We start from the raw sequence: 17,660 nt of genomic DNA, 5'->3' as shown, positions 1-17,660 counted from the left end.
GAACAGGAAATAAAATCTCAAGTCATAGTGCAAACTAAGGGAAGGGTAACTTGGAAAGTTGACATCAATCTGGCGGGGCCTGAATGATCCAGAAATAATTGAACCTAAGCTTATCTACAGAAAGGAGAAATAGCTCTCTACTTCGGTCACTGGGAGGATATGAACCCACAGACCACAGTATCCCACTTGTAGCACTACCTTCCCTGCCGACAGCAGACAGAAAAGAGTAGCAGCTGTTTTCTTTCCACTCCGCCAGCTTTCTCCTTTCCATACCCCAATCATGATGACTTCTGGCACCCTGTGCACAGAGAGCCCCAAACTGGAAAAATTCTAATTTTTCCAGAGTTAGATTTGGTGGGGCTGGGGGGGGGCCATAATATTACAGATACCTTGAGAATATTTTAATTTTTCGTTCTTGTATTTTATAGTCATTAAACAAAATAAGCATATTCTGGGTGATCCTGAATGACCACCTAATACAAATAGTCAACTCATTCCAATGCTTGAATTTTTACACTGTTGTCTGTAATCAGATTATAATCAATTGATCACTTGAAGGGATAGCATTTATTTAATTAGATGTTATTTTAAGTGTAAAGTTTCTGTTTCACTTATATACAGTAAAATTTTACATACATACATACCGTTAAAACTGCAATAGTAAATCTTTTGTTTTAAAGATTTACTTTTATTTTTTACTGGAAATGCAGATTTACAAAGAGAAGGAGAGATAGAAAAAGATATTCCATTCACTGGTTCACTCTCCAAATGACTGCAACAGCCAGAGCTAACCTGATCTGAAGCAAGGAGTCAGGAGCTTTTTCCTGGCTCCCACGTGGGTACAGTGTCCCAAGGACTTGGGCCATCCTGCTTTATCAGTCCGTACACAGGGAACTGGGTTGGAAGTGGAGCAGCCAGGACACAAACCACGTCCCATAAGGAATGCCAGCACTTACAGGAAGAGGGTTAGGCAATTGAGCCATTACACAGGTCCCAGTACTAAATAACAAATTTGTCTGACAGTAGCAAGCACCCGTCCACTAGTTGGTAAACATTTAGATTGCAGCTGTATCTTACCTACTGTAATGATGCTACAATAAAGATACGAGCACATTGTCTCTAACAGACTGACTTTATTTCTCTTGTTTATTTATATTGCCAGCTCATACAGTAACTTCTATTTCAAGTTTTTTGAGGAATTTTCATATTATTTGCCATAATAGCTGTATTAGCTTATATTCCCACAAGCAGTGTAAAGAGTTCCTTTCTCCATATCTTTGCCATAACTTTTTATAACTTATCTTTCCGATGATAACTAATTTTGCTGGAGTAAGGGGACACCTCAAGATGGTTTTGATTTGCATTGACCTTATGGTTGTTTACACTGAGCATTTTTTTTATGCTGTCCTTTGAACAATGTCCTTTGAACAATCTATTGCCAATTTTGAAATTGACTTATTTTTTTTTGTGACTAAATTGTTGGAATTCTTCAGGTAGTCTGTTAAGCCCTTATCAGACGTATGGTACGCAGAGCTTTCTCCCCTCTTTAGGTAGTCTCTTCACTTTATCATTTTCCTTGCAGTTGCAACAGCTTTGCTTTCAGGGTCTGATTCAAAAAAGGTTTTCATATCGGGAAGTCTCTCCTCCACGTTTTATTCTAATATATTTAAAGTCTCAAATCTTACATTTAAACCTTCAATAATTTTGAGTTGGTTTTTGTATGTGGCAAGAGACAAGGGCTCTAGTTTCACTCTTTATCATGTGGATATCCAATTTTCACAACACTGCTCATTAAAAATATTATCCCTTTTAGGAGGTCATGCGCATGGAGTTGGGACCCCAGAGTGGAGCACAGGGACAGGAGGAGGCTTGTATCCCAACCCTGAAGACTCCCAGATCCTCACCAAGGACCATCAATGTGAGCAACAAGGACTACATCCAACTGCCAAGGAGAGCATGGGGAATAGGAGTGCCTTCAGAGGCCGAGAACTCTGAGGTCACCCACCCCCATCTGGATCTTCCACAGGGGATGGAAGAAGTTCAAACCCTGCCATGCAGGAACCAACGTCATCGGAACGACAACCAGGAGCCCTGAGTTGTCCGCAGAAACAGAAGAACAATCAACCTCATTCGGGACCAGGGAGGGGAGCTTTCTCTGGTCCCAACATACCTTTATCCAAGATCAGTTGGTGATCGATGTCTGTGTTTACCCTAGTGTCTCTTCTGTTCCACTGGTCGGTGGACCAGTTTTCACACAACATCATTCTGTTCTGTTACTATTACTTTGTAAATGTTTTAAAGTTAGACAGGGTAATCCCTCCTGCTTTGTTCTTTTTGCTCAAGATTGCTTGGGCTTTTTTGGAATCTATTGTGGTTCCATACAACTTTTAATAGTGTGTTTTTCTAGTTCCGTGAAAATTGTGATTTGTATTTTGATAGGAATCTCACCAAATCTGCAAATCATGTTGGATATGATGGACATTTCCATAATGTTTCTTCTCTCAATCCATGAATACAGATTCTTTTAATTTATTTTTGTCCTCATACTTTCATTACTATTTTATAGCTTTAGCTATTGACATCTTTCATCTCTTTGGTTAATTTTATTCTAGGGCATGTTTTTGACTTGTTTTGGTTTTGGATTTGTGTGGGGTTTTTTGTATGTATTAGAAATGGGGATCTTCTTTTGATTCTTTTTTTTTTGATAATTCATAATTGGCTTGGTGTCCAGAAAACTTGTCAAATTTGTTTACCAGTTGTAGCTGTTTCACGGTGGTGATTGGGGTTTCTATATATGTGTAAGGTCATCATCTGAAACAGCGACAATTTGACTTTCTCCCTAATAATGGGAATGCCCTTTATTTTCTTTTAACCTAATTATTCTCACAGAACTTCTGTGTTGGATAAAAGTAGTCAAAGTGGCTTCCTTGCCTTGCTCTAGACCTAAAACAGAAAGCCTATAGCTTTTCCCCCACCGTTGTGATGTTAGCTGCTGATCTGTTATACATGACTTTTATTATGTTAGGTGGATTCGTTCTATACCTAATTTGTTCAGTTTAATCATAAAACTGCTGAATTTTTTTTGTTTAATGCCTTTTCTTCATCTATTGAAATGAGCATGGACTTTATTCTTCATTCTACAGATTTAGTGTGTCATGCATACGTAGAATCATCCTTGCAATTTTAGGATAAATCCCTCTTGATCATTATGAAAAATCTAGTTAAGATGCCAAGAGATTTTGTTTGCTAGTAATTTGTTGAGGATTTTTATATCCATGTTCATGAGGAATATTGATCTATAGCATTCTTTTCTTTTTGTGTCCTTGTCTGAATTTGTAACAAAGGAATGTTGACTTCAATAAACAAATTGAGAATTCTCTATTTCTTTTTTGAAGGTTTATTTGAAAGGCAGCGCTACAGAGGAGGGGAAGGAAGGGAAGGACAGTTCCTTTCCTACAAGTTCACTCTCTCAAATGGCTGCAACGGTCAGGATTTTGTCATGCCAAAGCCAAAGCCAAGAATGGCGTCTGGGTTTCTCACATGGGTGGCAGCGGCCCAAGCACCTGGGCCATTCTGGATCAATAATGGCGCAGCCAGAGCATGAATCGCCACTTGCACTACAAGCAGAAGCTTGACTCATTATGTCACAGTGATGCCCTCCCATTTTTTAACTCATTATGTCACAGTGATGCCCTCCCATTTTTTAACTCATTATGTCACAGTGATGCCCTCCCATTTTTTAAAATAATCTAAAAATTATGACACGCACTTTTTAAAAGTTTAGTAGAATTCTGCAGTGAAGTTTTGCGATTCTGGGATCTTCTTTAAGGGAACCCACAAGTTTTGGGGTGAACTCTCATATACTCTAGAGAATACTGATGAGGAAAGAACTGAGACAGATCTAGGATGAAAACAAGGCACTCAAATCAACTGGGGTGCAAATTAGCTGATATTGTGCCATGCAAACATAGATTTAGCAGTAAGTTGAAGAGGAAAAAAAATGTGTAGGATTACTGAGTCATCATATATATAGTAATTCAGGTCTAACAGTAAATAGGCTTTGTGTATATCCACCTCTGTACTAACCAACTTGCAAAAGTTCATTACCAGTCCAAACCAGCAGAGACAGCCAGCAGGTGGGGCAGCTGCAGCCTGTACCCTCTTATCCCACCTGCTCACATACAACTCGCACCTCCCCCAACCCACGCCACCCGGGCCACCAGGGTCATTTTCCTTCTTGTTGTTCTTCCTCCTCCATCCTGCTGCAGGAGACCCCCTCACCTTCCGCTTTATTGTACCACCTCCAAGCCCCGCCCTTCCCCTTACTGTACACTCCTCCGTTCCCCTCAGTCACTTTAGACTCTGCAGTTTCGACTTTCTCCCGGACCAGTGACCAAAGATTTGGCCACTCACAGTCCCGCTCTCAAGAACACTGCTAGAACAATCTACAATCGCAAAAACCTGGAAGCAACCAAAATGCCCATCAATAGAAGACTGGATAAGAAAGCTATGGTTCATCTACTCTATGGAATACTACTCAGCTATTAAAAAAAACGAAATGCAGTTCTTTGTGGTCAAATGGGCCCGACTGGAATCCATCATGCTAAGAGAAATGAACCAATCCCAAAAGGTTAAATATCACATGTTTGCCTTAATCTGAGATGAAAAGATGACAACTTGGTAGATTGGACCTGTATATTGTAATATTAGTGCAATCTCTAACAACCTGTATCCAATGCAATAATGTGATATAATCTATAAACCAACAATTAATGTCAGAATACTTAAGATCTACATCGAAAAACTGTAAAACCTACTATACCCTCAATACGCTATGTTAATCCGTAATGGGGAGGGAGTGCAGGGAAGTCTTTCAGGACCATAAAAAGAGTGAGGAAAAAGTACAATATAGCCTATCAAGATCAAATCTGGTAATTCATAGACAACAGACTCAAAGTGGCACTAAACAACAGTAAAACTACTATACCAATGCATGAGGGGGGAATCGGGTGCGATCCTGACAACCTATGTACAGGAGGTCATGTGCGTGGAGCAGGGGGGTACTCCAGAGTGGAGCAGGTGGTAATGAGGAAGCTTGGATCCCAACCATGAAGACTCCCAAACCTTCACCACAAACTATTAATACAAGCAACAAGGACTATATCCCAACTGCCAAGGAGGCCACAGGGAATTGGATGCCCTCGGAGGCCGAGTACTCTGAGGTCACCCACCCCCAACCGGAGCTTCTGCAGGGGATGGAAGAAATCCAAACACTACCGTGCAGAAACCAACGTCATCGGAAAGACAACCAGAAGCCCTGAGCGGTCTGCAGAAACAGAAGAACAATAAACGTCCTTCGGGACCAGGGAGGAGAGCTTTCTCTGGTCCGAGCCTGGCTCCAACTCTGGACCCCCGCCCTCCCTCGCAATAACCATCGGGATCGCTCCGAAAACCCCTCATAGCAAACAATCATACAAATTAAAAAAACCTAAAATAAATAGACAAACAACAAAAAGTAGAGCTTGGAATCTGACAGGAAAGAACTGGCGTGGATTGGCTCATGCCTCGCTGGGTGGGACACAAAGATTAGTCACTCCTCACCATGGTGTTGAGGATTTTCCTGCACACTTCCCCTCCCCACCCCAAAAAAATGTTCTGCACCTTAATTGTCGACAAATGTCTTGTTAGAGTTACAAGCCAGTCTAGATTATCCTAAAATCTGCCAAGATCAGCAAAATTATACTTCAACACAACAAATGGCTAAATACTAAAATGAAATAGACACGAGACAGCTGAATGGTACCTTATAGCCATTTTAAGGTATATAGCAGCCGGTCCTGTATATAAACTAAAATTGAAATGTCAATGAGCTAATCATAGGTTGTGGTTAAGAACTTGCTTTTTTTTTTTTTTAAACATACTGGTTACTCAAAACCATGTCCATTCCATAATGTTGCAAATTGCTGTTGATGTTATATTGGGACTCTTAATTGACTGGGATGATATCCTACCAGCTCTAACTTTGGACCAGAAATGGTCTCCCCAAGAAACTGTTCAACCCATCTGGACAATAAGTAGCTGGACTCTATGCTTGGTATATGTTTGCAAGGAAAGAATCTTGATTGAATCTGAACTGTAATACTGCATCAAGGTGGAGGAATCCACCACGGGGGAGGGGCGTGGGGAGGGATGGGAGGATTCCCAGAGCCTATGAAACTGTCACATAATGCAAAATAATTAATAGTAATAAAAAAAGAACACTGCTAGACATGAGCACCGGTGTGATTGAAGGTGGATTAAATGTCACTCTCATCATCCATTTATTTATGCATGGCAAGGAAGTTGGCAGTATCATCAGAAAGAAAAGAGAATCTGTTAGGAAGATGGAAGAGAATAGTGCACAAATCAGCATCTGAGAAGGGAACTACCGTGAGAGAATTATAATTTTGGCTGGACCTACTAACACCATCCTTAAAGCTTTTCTATGCCCATCGACAAACTGGAAGAGGACATCAAAAGCGCTCCAGTCAATAGTACAGCTGGCAATATACCTCTGGTAATCCTGAGGCTGGCGATTGCTGCAAGTCAGTGTGGCCCTCTCATTGGAAAGGGTGGAAGGAAATACAGCCAAGTACAAGAACTCAGGTGCAGGTGGCAGGGGATATGCTCCCCAACTCAACTTCCGAAGTCCATCACTGAGTGTGTCAAACAGATCTGCCTGGCCAGGTCGGAGACATTCCTCCTAATCCCCACAGCAGGGCCTGATCATCCCATACCAGCCCAAACCATGCAGTTCTCCAGTGGGCAAGACAGGTATAGCACAGGCAGTGAAAACGTGACCTTTCTCCACACAACCTCATCCATGTTCCTCAACCCTGACTGGGAGGCTTATACCATTCAAGGGCAGTATGCCATTCCACAGCCAGATTTGATCACGCTGAACCAGTTGGCAATGCAACACTCTCATTTTCCTATGATGCATGGCAATGCCAGATTCAGTGCAAGGCTGAATGCATCTGCTCAGACTACTTCTCATAAACTCACCATTCCAAATGAAAGGATTGGTTGCATAATTAGGCATCAAGAAGCCAAAATCCATGAGCACTGTCAGATGTCTGGGGCACAGATCAAAACTGTGAACCCATTAGAATGTACTGATGGGTAGGTTACCATCACCAATCTGCTACCAGCATTAACCTGGCTCAGCATCTGATCAATGCCAGGCTTTCCTTGGAGATGGTATACAGAGAGCAGCTAGAACAACGCAATTTATTCATAATCCCTTTCTGATGTTCACCATCACCCAGGATCCATCTGTGTAGTTCCTGAACATTAAACAATTCCAGATTTTAGTTAACAAATGTTCAGTTTCTACATACTTTGTCATCTACTCATTATTTCTTAAAATTTTTTATTTACTTGTTTTTCTCCACATTTTAATTTCTTTCTCTGTTCAGCTGTTAATGCTAAAATATGTATTTATTTGTATTAGCTGCTTCCCATTCCATTTTTAAAATTGAGTGGAATGTTTATGCATCTCATTTTGATTTTATAATGTCAGGAATTTTTCAAAAAAAAAAATCAAACATGGACTGGAACTTTTTCTTCGTGAATAAAAACTGGATGCCAAGTTTCTATTCTTGCTGAGGGTGGGAGTAGGGGGAGAAGGAAGGTTATTACCAGAACTGCAATGTAGAATCACATTAAAAATATTTTTATTTTAATTAAGTACTTCTCTTTTTTTTTTTTAAAAAAAAAGGGGGGGGTGGTACAGTTAAGAGTAAAGGCATTGTTGTATAGCATACTATGTCATTGCTGGTGGAATTGATGTCCCACTTAATACTGGTTCAAGTAGCAGTTGCTCCATTTCCATCTTAGAAAACAGTGCTTGGTCCCCTATACCGATCTGGATTTCCTGGCTCCTGGCTTTGGTCTGGCCCAGCCCTGGCCATTGTGGCCATATAGGAAGTGAATCAATAGATGGAGAATTCCCCTGTCTCTCCCTCTCTTTCTGTAACTCTGTTTCAAATAAACAAATACATCTTTCTAAAGAGATGATTTAGAGTGACCGTTAAACTGCCATGCCTGTTCTCCGCGCTGGGACACTCGGGACATGGGTTGAATACACAGTTGCAGATCCTGACTCTGGGCAATGCCAACACTAGCAGGTAGCAGTGATGGCACGAGAAGCTGGGTTCCTGCCACCTACACAGGAGACACTGGCTGAATTTCTGGGATGTGGCTCTGGTCCCAGAACAGTCCCAGCCATTGTGGGCATTTAGAAAGTGAACCAAGTAATGTGTGTGTGTGCCTCTCCTTGTCCCTGGTCCCCTCAAATAAGGAGAAATTAAAAGTATTTTAAAACATCAATAATATCCGAGCATTCATTTATTACATTAATCACAGGATCAAAGTGAGTATATCATTTTTTATTTAAAAGGAAAATTAATGATACTTCTGATGAGTTAAGATGTGCAGTCTATTATGTTCAAAATCAAATGGATCAAGAGAACAAGAGCGAAATGTCTCCTTATTAATAAACCCAATCGCTGACAATTACATTTCAATGACATTCACTTACATCATTACTTTAAAATCACAATTTAATCTTGCTTTTAAGATTTTGTAAATTCGTAAGGAGAAAGGGGTTTGGAAAGAGATTCAATGCTATTAACACTGATAGCTTCTGAGGAAGATGTGGTTTCGGGGATAGGAAGTAGGAAGGATTAAATTTAACTTTTTTACACTATAATGCCTGTATTTCATTATAGTGATGAAATCTAATATAATTTAAAATGAAAAAAAAAAAGAGGGTTGTTCATTTAACCTAGCAGTTAAAGCATCCTGCTGGGTCCTGTCTTCAGCCTGGGCTCCTGACTAATGCAGAAGCTGGGAAACAGTGGTGATGGCTCAAGTGTTTGGGCTCAGACCAGCCACCTGGTAAACCTCTGGCTTCAGGCCCGCCAGCACTAGTCAGTATAAGCACTAGGAGAGTAAAGCAGACATAAGCGCTCTCTCACTCTTGCTCTCCCCACACCTGTGTGTGTGTGTGTGTGTGTCTACTTCCAAAATACTTTTATAAATAAAGTAATTAAGGCTGGCATTATGCTGTAGCAAGGTAAGCCTCCACCTGAGATGCCAGCTCCTCATAAATTCATCATTCCAAACTATATATTTGGTTGCATAATTAGGCAAGTTCGAGTCCCATTGGTCTACTTCCAGTTCAATTCCCTATTGATATGCCTGGAAGTGGAAGATGGTGCTAGTGCGTGGGCCCCTCCACCCATGTGAGAGACCAGACTGAGTTCCAGGCTCCTGGATTTGGCCTGGGCCAGCTTCAGCTATTGAGATCACTTGGAAAGTGAACCAGCAAATGGAAGACCTCTCTCTGTCTCAGGTAAGTATGTAAATAAAATATTTTAAGTGATTGCATAAATAAAAGGAGTCAGTTGATTATCCAAGTTGCAGGAAAGAAAGAAAGAAACAAAGAACGAAAGAAAAGAAAGAAAGACAGAAAGACAGACAGACAAGAAAAAAGAAAAGAAAAACAGATGAGGCGGGCATGGATTTTGGCTTCAGAAAACTTGGGAGTCAGGTTTGATTCCTATGAGTGATTAGATGTTGAGCAATTCACTTAGTTTTGGTTTTCGCGATCTGAAAGACAGTAGTGATCCTAGCTATGTGAATACTGCAAAAATCAAATGGGCAATGTGGTAAGGACAGTGTCTAGTTCATAGAGAATGTCCAATAAAAAGTCACGATTTTTATTATGCTACTTGCTACTATTAACATTAATTACAGCTATTCTATAAGATTAGCGTTAGTTTGGAAATAGCCAAATGGGCAGCCTAAGTCCTAACCACCTGTTCCCACTAGGCATCCACCAGGCCACTCAGGACAGCACCCCTCCTCCTGTTCTGTGCTTAGGAATGCACCAAGAGACGTCTTCACCTTTCCCCACAGGTTTAGTCCATAGGCACACTGGCAAGACTGAAGAGTGGTGTGAGAGAAGAGCTGGGTATTTGTTCTCACAGCTCTCTCTTTACCATAGAAACATGGCTGAGAGGCACCCTCTTCCACAGCTCACAGTTGCAGCCCCGGCCCTCTATGGGTTTTGGACAGTCTTCCCTCCCACAGCCCCTTAAAACCTAGAGTGGTCTGATCTCACCATGGATGTAGCCTTGTGTACTGAGCTCTCTCTTATTTTCCCTGATTGGTTAAATGGTCCCTAAACCCTCAAATTGCCCAGCTGGAGCGTAACATTTGTTTTGTTTCACTCTCCTGCATAGTCCCTGAACCATGGGGCGTCTCCCCATGAGGTAACAGACACAACATCACACAGGAAACTTCCAGTGGCAATTCCTGACATTTCAATGGATCAGCTTTATGCTTGGGCAACACGGGGTGAACTTCATGTTGTGTCATTCCAGTGTGTGGAAAGTATCCTCCTGCTGTTTTGAAATTCATACCACTCTGATAACTGTAGTTCACACACTGACGGTTATAAGGGACCAAACTTTCCTAAGGATAGTTTACAATTCTAAACTGGCCATCCACAACTTATCTGCAAAAGCAATGGTTGTAACCTAAAAACGTAATTTTCTCATCCCCATTGCTAAATTTTCTTCTCTTCCTGTGAGTCACTCAGCAGTGCTTCTTAGAGTCAGTGCACCTTGGGTCAATAAGTAGCAGGTCCTCATGGAACAGCAGCCAAAGCTGAACCACTCTCAAACTGCTCCAAGAATGTCACCTCCATGCTCCAAAGTCTTTGCTAGAAAACTATTTTGTCTATCAAACACTGCTGTGAAATTTATTCTGTGCTGGATACTAATCTATGCAATTATAAACATTAACTTACTTTTCACATTGCTCCTCTGATACCCATATTTTCAGATGAGGATATGAAGGCACTGAGAAATTAGGTAAAATCCCCTACTGTTCCTAGCTGTGTAGGACTTGCAGTTAAAGCCACCCAGGCTTTCTCCTAATCCTGCTTTCAACCACTCTGGTCAGAAGCCTCATGGCATAAGTAGTTCATGTAAACCTCTTATGAGACTTTTATATTTCCCTTCAATAGACGGCCTCAATTAACTTTTCTAGCATTTTCTCACATCACTATCCCTTCACACCACCTATTCAATTCTCTTTATCCAATAAAAATCTATGAAACACCCGGTTGAGGCTCAGCCCAGTGAAGACAGACAGACAGAACAAAGAATCTGTGCCAAGTAGAGCAGGTGGGTTTACACAGCTGGATGACAGAGAGCATTCCAAGTGAGCAAGCCAGACCACAGGCAGCAGCAAGGTGCAGCCACCTGTCTGAGGCCTTGAACACAGATCAGCTGAAGGCAAGGGCCTTTCCAAGGGCAGCCAGATCACCGGCAAGCACAGAGAGGTGCAGGTGCCGTCCTGGCCTGCACCAAGCTCACCCGGAGTCCCAGTGGCTCCCCTTGCTGCCTTTCCTTGCCTTCACAAACCCAGAGGCACTGCTGAGACTCATCCAGAGGGGCAGGCTGCTCCATCTCAGAATTTAAAACAAGAAAAAGCCTGAAGTAGTGAATAAAACACGTGTTGAGGTCCCATGCCTGTTTGAAGCAACTAGGAACAGATGTTGACTTTTCACAGCCAGTCCTGTCTAAAAGTTCTCATCCCAACCCCAGTGACTGACAGGAGATAATGAGGGCCCACTGTTACTAAGAAAAGAAGAAAGTGGGAACAGAGAAGGATTAGGAACAAATGCTTTTGAATGCTGCAAAATGTTATAACAATAGTTTCCAATTCATATCCAGGATCCTTTAAGAGTGGTCTGGATTATTGTTCCTGATTAAATAATGATTTATGCCCATTTTCTTGCTACATTACTGCTTATATGTGATAACTTTGTTTTATCAATCATTTGCATATAAATTAAGTCTTTTATTACATGAAAGAATAAAAACTTGCAACAATAAAACCAATACTTCTGATCTTAATTAACAGATAAAAAATCTATACTTTTTAAGGAAAGATCCAAAATCATTTGAGTATCAGCATTTTCAACAGAATTTACTTATTAAAAATTTGCTTGGGTCCAGTGCAATAGCCTAGTAACTAAAGCCTTGCCTTGCACGCACCAGGATCCTACATGGTGCCAGTTCGTAACCCAACTGTTCCGCTTGCCCTCCTTCTCCCTGCTTGTGTCCTGGGAAAGCAATAGATGATGACTCAAAACCTTGGGACCTGCACCCACATAGGAGGCCCAGAAGAAGCTTCTGGCTCCTGGATTCAGATCAGCTCAGCTCTGGACATTGTGGCCTCTTAGGTAGTGAACTAGTGGATGGAGATATTTCTTTCTTTCTCTCCTCTCTGTAAATCTGTCCAGTAAGAATAAATAAATCTTAAATTTTTTTTCTCAACTAATATTTCCAGTAGAAAGAAAATCACATAAAGTATATACTTTGTGACTTCACTTACAAGGCATTTAAAAGACACAAAATTATTGAATCCACTTAAAGGTCAAAATAATAGTTACACTTGAGCTTGGGAACTGGCTAAAACTAAGTGTAATGGGGCTTTGAAGAGCTTAGTAAGATTTGTCCTTGCCCTCAGTGCTGGTTAAGTGTGTACATTTCACTTGTAAAAACGCATCAAGCTACACATTTTAAAGCCATTTTCTCAACTTATTTGTTTATCATTTATTTATGTATTCATTCTGGAAGGGAGAGGAGGAGTGCTCCTTGCTGCTGCTTCACTACTCAATTGCCCACAACAGCAGAGGTTGAGCTGGAGTCCTAACTAGAAGCCAGCACCGCAATCCAAATCTTGCTTGTGGGTGGCAGGAAGCCAGTGACCTGAACTGGCAGTGCTGCCCGGCAGCGTCTGAGTCCGTGGGAAGCTAGAGCCAGGAGCAGAGCCGGGTGTTGAACTCAGGTACTCCAATATAGCACTTGGGTACCAATCGTCAGGCAACTCCTCATCTCTTTCTGGGTACTTCTCATTTACGCTCTCCCCGGCACTTCCATTTACTTAGAAACTGTATACTTACTGATTTTGTAGTGATTTTATAATTGCAAGTCTGTAATTACTAATATTGAAGGCTTTCTATATCATACATTTATATCATCTTTTTGTCATCTTCATCATTGCAAAGTCCTCTAAAGTATACATGATTATAAATACTTTACCTATCCTGTCCACCACCATGTTTACCTAGGCCTAAATGTTTTTATTTCCATCACAGCGTCTAAAACAATAGGAAACAACTTTACTTGGTATTTGTGTTCATTTATTGTTGTCCCCCTACCCGAATATTTGAGCAACTTGGCATTTTTATTCATCATTACAGCTTCAAGTGCTAGCCTGATTGCTGAAAAACATTTCTTGAGTTGCTAGATACGTACACATAAAATGTTGCATAGAGCAAAGAATCTGTTCAAGAGAAACGATCGCAGGTGGAACCAACCTGAGCTTGGCTACTTGGAAAAATCTTGTCTAGGAAAGTGGCTTTCCAGGATGAGTGGCAAACTGGAGAAGAGGAGATCATTGCAGTAGGAGGAGCTCACGTGCAGGTCCAGAGGCTGCAATGCACTTGCTCACTAAAGGAGAGAGAGAGAGAGAGGCCAAGGGCCTGGAACACTGGAGCAAGGAGCAAGAACATGTCCTCCCTGCAATGTTCTGTGCCTGGCCTCCTGCTAGGGCTCTTCCTAGTTGGCACTTGTCTAAAACTCTACGCAGCATCCAAGACTCATCTCTTCTCACAACTCCAACCCAGAAGTAGGCACAACAGCACCACGGCACACACAAAGGGACTTTTACAAAACTGCAAAAAGCGAGTTAAAAATACGTGTTGGGGTGGGTGTTTGCCGAAGAAGTTAAGCTGCCAGTTGGGATGTGCACATTTCTTATCAGAGTGCTTCGGTTCAAGTCCCAGCTCCATTCCAATGCTAGGTTAGTGCTGCTGTGAACTCTGGGGGCATCAGATGATGCCTCGGGTCGCTGACAGCCTGCCACCTATGCACAAGGCTGGGGTTGAGGTCTCAGCTCCACACACAGCTGCTGAGAACAGTTACGGAGTGAGCCAACAGACTCACTCACTCTCTCTCTCTCTCTCTCTCTCTCTCTCTCTCTTTCTCTCCCTCTCTCTCCCCCTTTCTTCCCTTCCTCCTTCCCTTGGGGTCTGTTCCAATAAATATTGTTTTAAAACAGTTTATCAGTGTTCGTGCAATGGTGTAATAAGCTAATTCTCTGCCTTCAAGTGCTAGTATCCTAAATGAGCACCAGTTCATGTCCCAGCTGCTCCACTTCTGATCCGGCTCCCTGCTTATGGACAAAGAAAGCAAGGGAGGATGATTCAAATTCTTGGGCCCTTGAACTCACCTGAGAGACCAGAAAGAAGATCCTGGCTCTGGGCTGCAGACTGGCTCAACTCCGGCCACTGCCACCATTTAGGGAGTGAATTAGCAGATGGAAGACCTCTCTGTCTCTGTCTCTCCTTCTCTGTCTGTAAAATTTGCCTTTCCAATAAAAATAAATATATCTTTCTTTTAAAAAAGACTATTTCTCTTGTTCAACTTTGTAGGACCTTTATTCCAGGGTTTTAGCAGCACAATGTTTTGCAAATATTGATCAATATGAACTGACATGGGGTCTCTCATTTGGCAGATGTGAGTAGTACAGAAATAGAAATGCCCTACATGAAGCAGAGGTGAGAAAAAGGAAGGGGGTGCTTTAGGCTTCAAGTAGCAGGAAACTAGAGAACCGTGGCTTAAACAAGGAAAGATTTATTTTTATCATGTAACAAAATCTAGGCAATTATTAGCAAGTGCTTTAAATGCACAGCTGCACCCAAGGGTTCAGGCACTTGCTGTGTTTCTGCCCAGCCTTCCACGCTGGCTCACATGCTTGTGTGCGAGGTGACTTTGGCACCTCTGAATAATTTATTCATTTCAAAAGAGAAAAATCAAAGGGGGAGGAGATATGGCCAAACTGACTACACATATATCTCCTGCAGGAAAATTTTAAGTCTTTAATTCATTAGCATGTTCTATCTGTATCTATTGATCAGAACTGGGCTACGATGACGAAAAACAAGAGAGATTAAGAAATAAGGTAGCATGCTTATAAATTTTGGCAAAAACCTCTCCCTGGGCACAATGCCACCATAGAAAACTCAGATTTTCTCTGGAAAGAAAGAAAAACTGACTGTTTATTGGGAAAGAAAACATTACTTCAGTTACAGGGATCATATCATCTGTGCCCAAGTATTCAGACTAGAGTGCAACCAGATGTTAAACCCAAAAATCTACAAGAAGGTAAGTGAATAAAACAGGTAGATGATTCTGGAAAGATACATCTTATATGTATATAATCCTTAGGATATTCTTCACTTCCACAAGGAAATAAGCTTTCTCTCATTGTTCTTGCGTCACATGGCATCTTGTTCTATCTTTATCACAGCTTTGGAAGAAGCACAAAGGTACAAAAGGTGCTAGAGTATCCCATTAGTCTACCTTAAGACAGCTGTATAATCACATTAATAGACAGCAATTTACACCCACCTTCCATCTCTGAAGAGTGCTGGGGACAGGGACAAAGGAGCAGCTTCTATTCCACTATGACTGACAGTTGCTGTGGTAAAATGTCACAAGAATTTTTCAGAGAATAGAGATGCAAGTTTTTATGCTATAATTCATTGTTAAATGTGCATCATGAACTTGGGAAGTCCCAAACGCAATGAAAGTTCAACAGGCATTTTGGCATAGCACCCACATCCCGTGCTGAAGCGCCTGGGTTCCGGTCCTGATGCTGCTCTCAATCTCTGCTCCCTGCCAATGCACACTCTGAGGCAAATGTGCCAGTTAAGTCATTGAGAGCCTTTCACTCATGGGGAACAGACAGTTGGGTTGCGTTCCTGACTCCCAGTTTTGGTCTGGCACATCTCTGGCTGTTGCAAAAATTGGGAGAGTGAACCAGCCTGTGGGAGATCCATGTGAGTATCTTTCAAAAAAAAATAAAATAAACAGACATTATTAATGCCAATGTGATCTCTGAAATAAACTGCCAGGCCAAGCCAATCACCTCTGAGTCTCCTCTTCCACAACAGGTTCCAGAACTTTCCCCTATCTAAATGTTTTCATCAAGTGCAACAAACAGGAAGATTTTAAGTGAGGACATTCAAAAACTGGATCTTATTTCTAAGAGCAAACCTTTTCTCTCTCTTCTGTTGTTTTAAAGATTTATTTATTTCACTTAGAAAGAGTTATAGAGAGACAGAAATACAGATCTTCCATCCACTAGTTCACACTCTGGCCACAGCTCTCAGAACTGAGCTGATCCAAAGCCAGGAGCAAGAAGCCTTTTCTGGGTCTCCCAGAGGGGTACAGGGTCCCAAGGAGTTGGGCCATCCTCCACTGCTTCAACAGCTGGATCAGGAACTAGAGTCCCTAGGACATGAACTGGTGCCCATACGGGATACGGATACCTGTGCTGGCAGGCAAAGGATTAGCCTATTATGCCACCCAAAAGCAAACCTTTTCTATGATTAGGAAGTACATTCTAGTTTTTTTCTGAGGGTTGAAAACTCTTGTCACTGAAATTTATAACAACAAGATGAAAAAAACAAAGCCAGATATTTCTAGCTACCATGAAAAGTAAATACTGACTGTGTGGTCAGATTGTCATTTGCATTATAAGGACCAGTGATATGTTTTCAATTCAAGAAAAGGCTGAACTTTATTTTTTCAAATTTTCCAAATATGTGCAGCCTTCATCAAGCAAGTTAATTTTCTTTTCTCTTCTTATGTTTCCTGCTTTCTCATTTTTACTCCAGCCTTGGCCTTTTGGTATGCCTGTAGCAAAACCAAGAGTAATCTGACAAACAATGACTTTGTCACTTCTCAAAATGATATTTCTCTTGATTCATGTCCTGTGACTAGTTAAGGCATCCCTACCCAATCTCAAATCTCATACTGCTTTCTTCTCTCAGTGACAGAGACGCACCTTTCAGGCTCTGCCACCTGACCCTGCACCTCCCTTGCGCACCTGACTCAACTGAACCACTGCTCAGCCTTCCACTTGCTTTGGGTATTCCCTTTCCTCTGGATTCCCATGCAACAATCCTACAGTCTAGGGGGATAGACAGACATAAGGAAAGGCAATGGCATGAGTTAAATTTAGCAACCGAAACATACAAAGCATGTTATGGGGACACTTAGCTGGGGTCAGGATGGATTACTTCCTCTGAAGAGGAAACGGGTGATGTTTTGGGACTAAATCCCCAGACAAGGGTTTTCATGTACTGGCTGCTCAAAATCATGTTCCCTGTGCACAAAATACTTGGAGTTTCAGTTAGGACTAGTGTTATTTGCATTAAACAAACACCATGAATTTGAACAAATTTTCAATTGTTTCCTCTTTGGGGTGTGACGTGGTATTTGCTTTTTCAAATGCAAATATCCACTAAATCAGAAATGATTAGATACGAACCTTAAAAAAGACAATATACTCTAGACAATTTAAAATAGTAAACGTAGGCTACTTTTCAATAATTTTAACACTGTGCTTTACTAATTGACTTCACTCAGTCTGACTTAGGAGGAAATTTGATCAATTTAGCAATGCTTAGGAGGGGCACCTTCTCTATAGATGGCGAGAAGTTAGTCTAGCCACAGCCTGTCCTTTGG

General features: G+C 41.5%; 1 pseudogene; it reads left to right on the top strand.

Annotated features, from left to right (window-relative positions):
* The first annotated feature begins 6,269 nt into the window (after nucleotides 1-6,269).
* Nucleotides 6,270-7,290, top strand: LOC101516960 (poly(rC)-binding protein 2-like; annotated as a pseudogene).
* Nucleotides 7,291-17,660: the final 10,370 nt, after the last annotated feature.

This window comes from Ochotona princeps, chromosome 3, assembly GCF_030435755.1.
Source record: "Ochotona princeps isolate mOchPri1 chromosome 3, mOchPri1.hap1, whole genome shotgun sequence".
NCBI classification, from domain to species: Eukaryota; Metazoa; Chordata; class Mammalia; order Lagomorpha; family Ochotonidae; genus Ochotona; species Ochotona princeps.
Note: the sequence above shows the minus strand (reverse complement) of the source record. Positions and strands in the feature narration are given on the sequence as shown.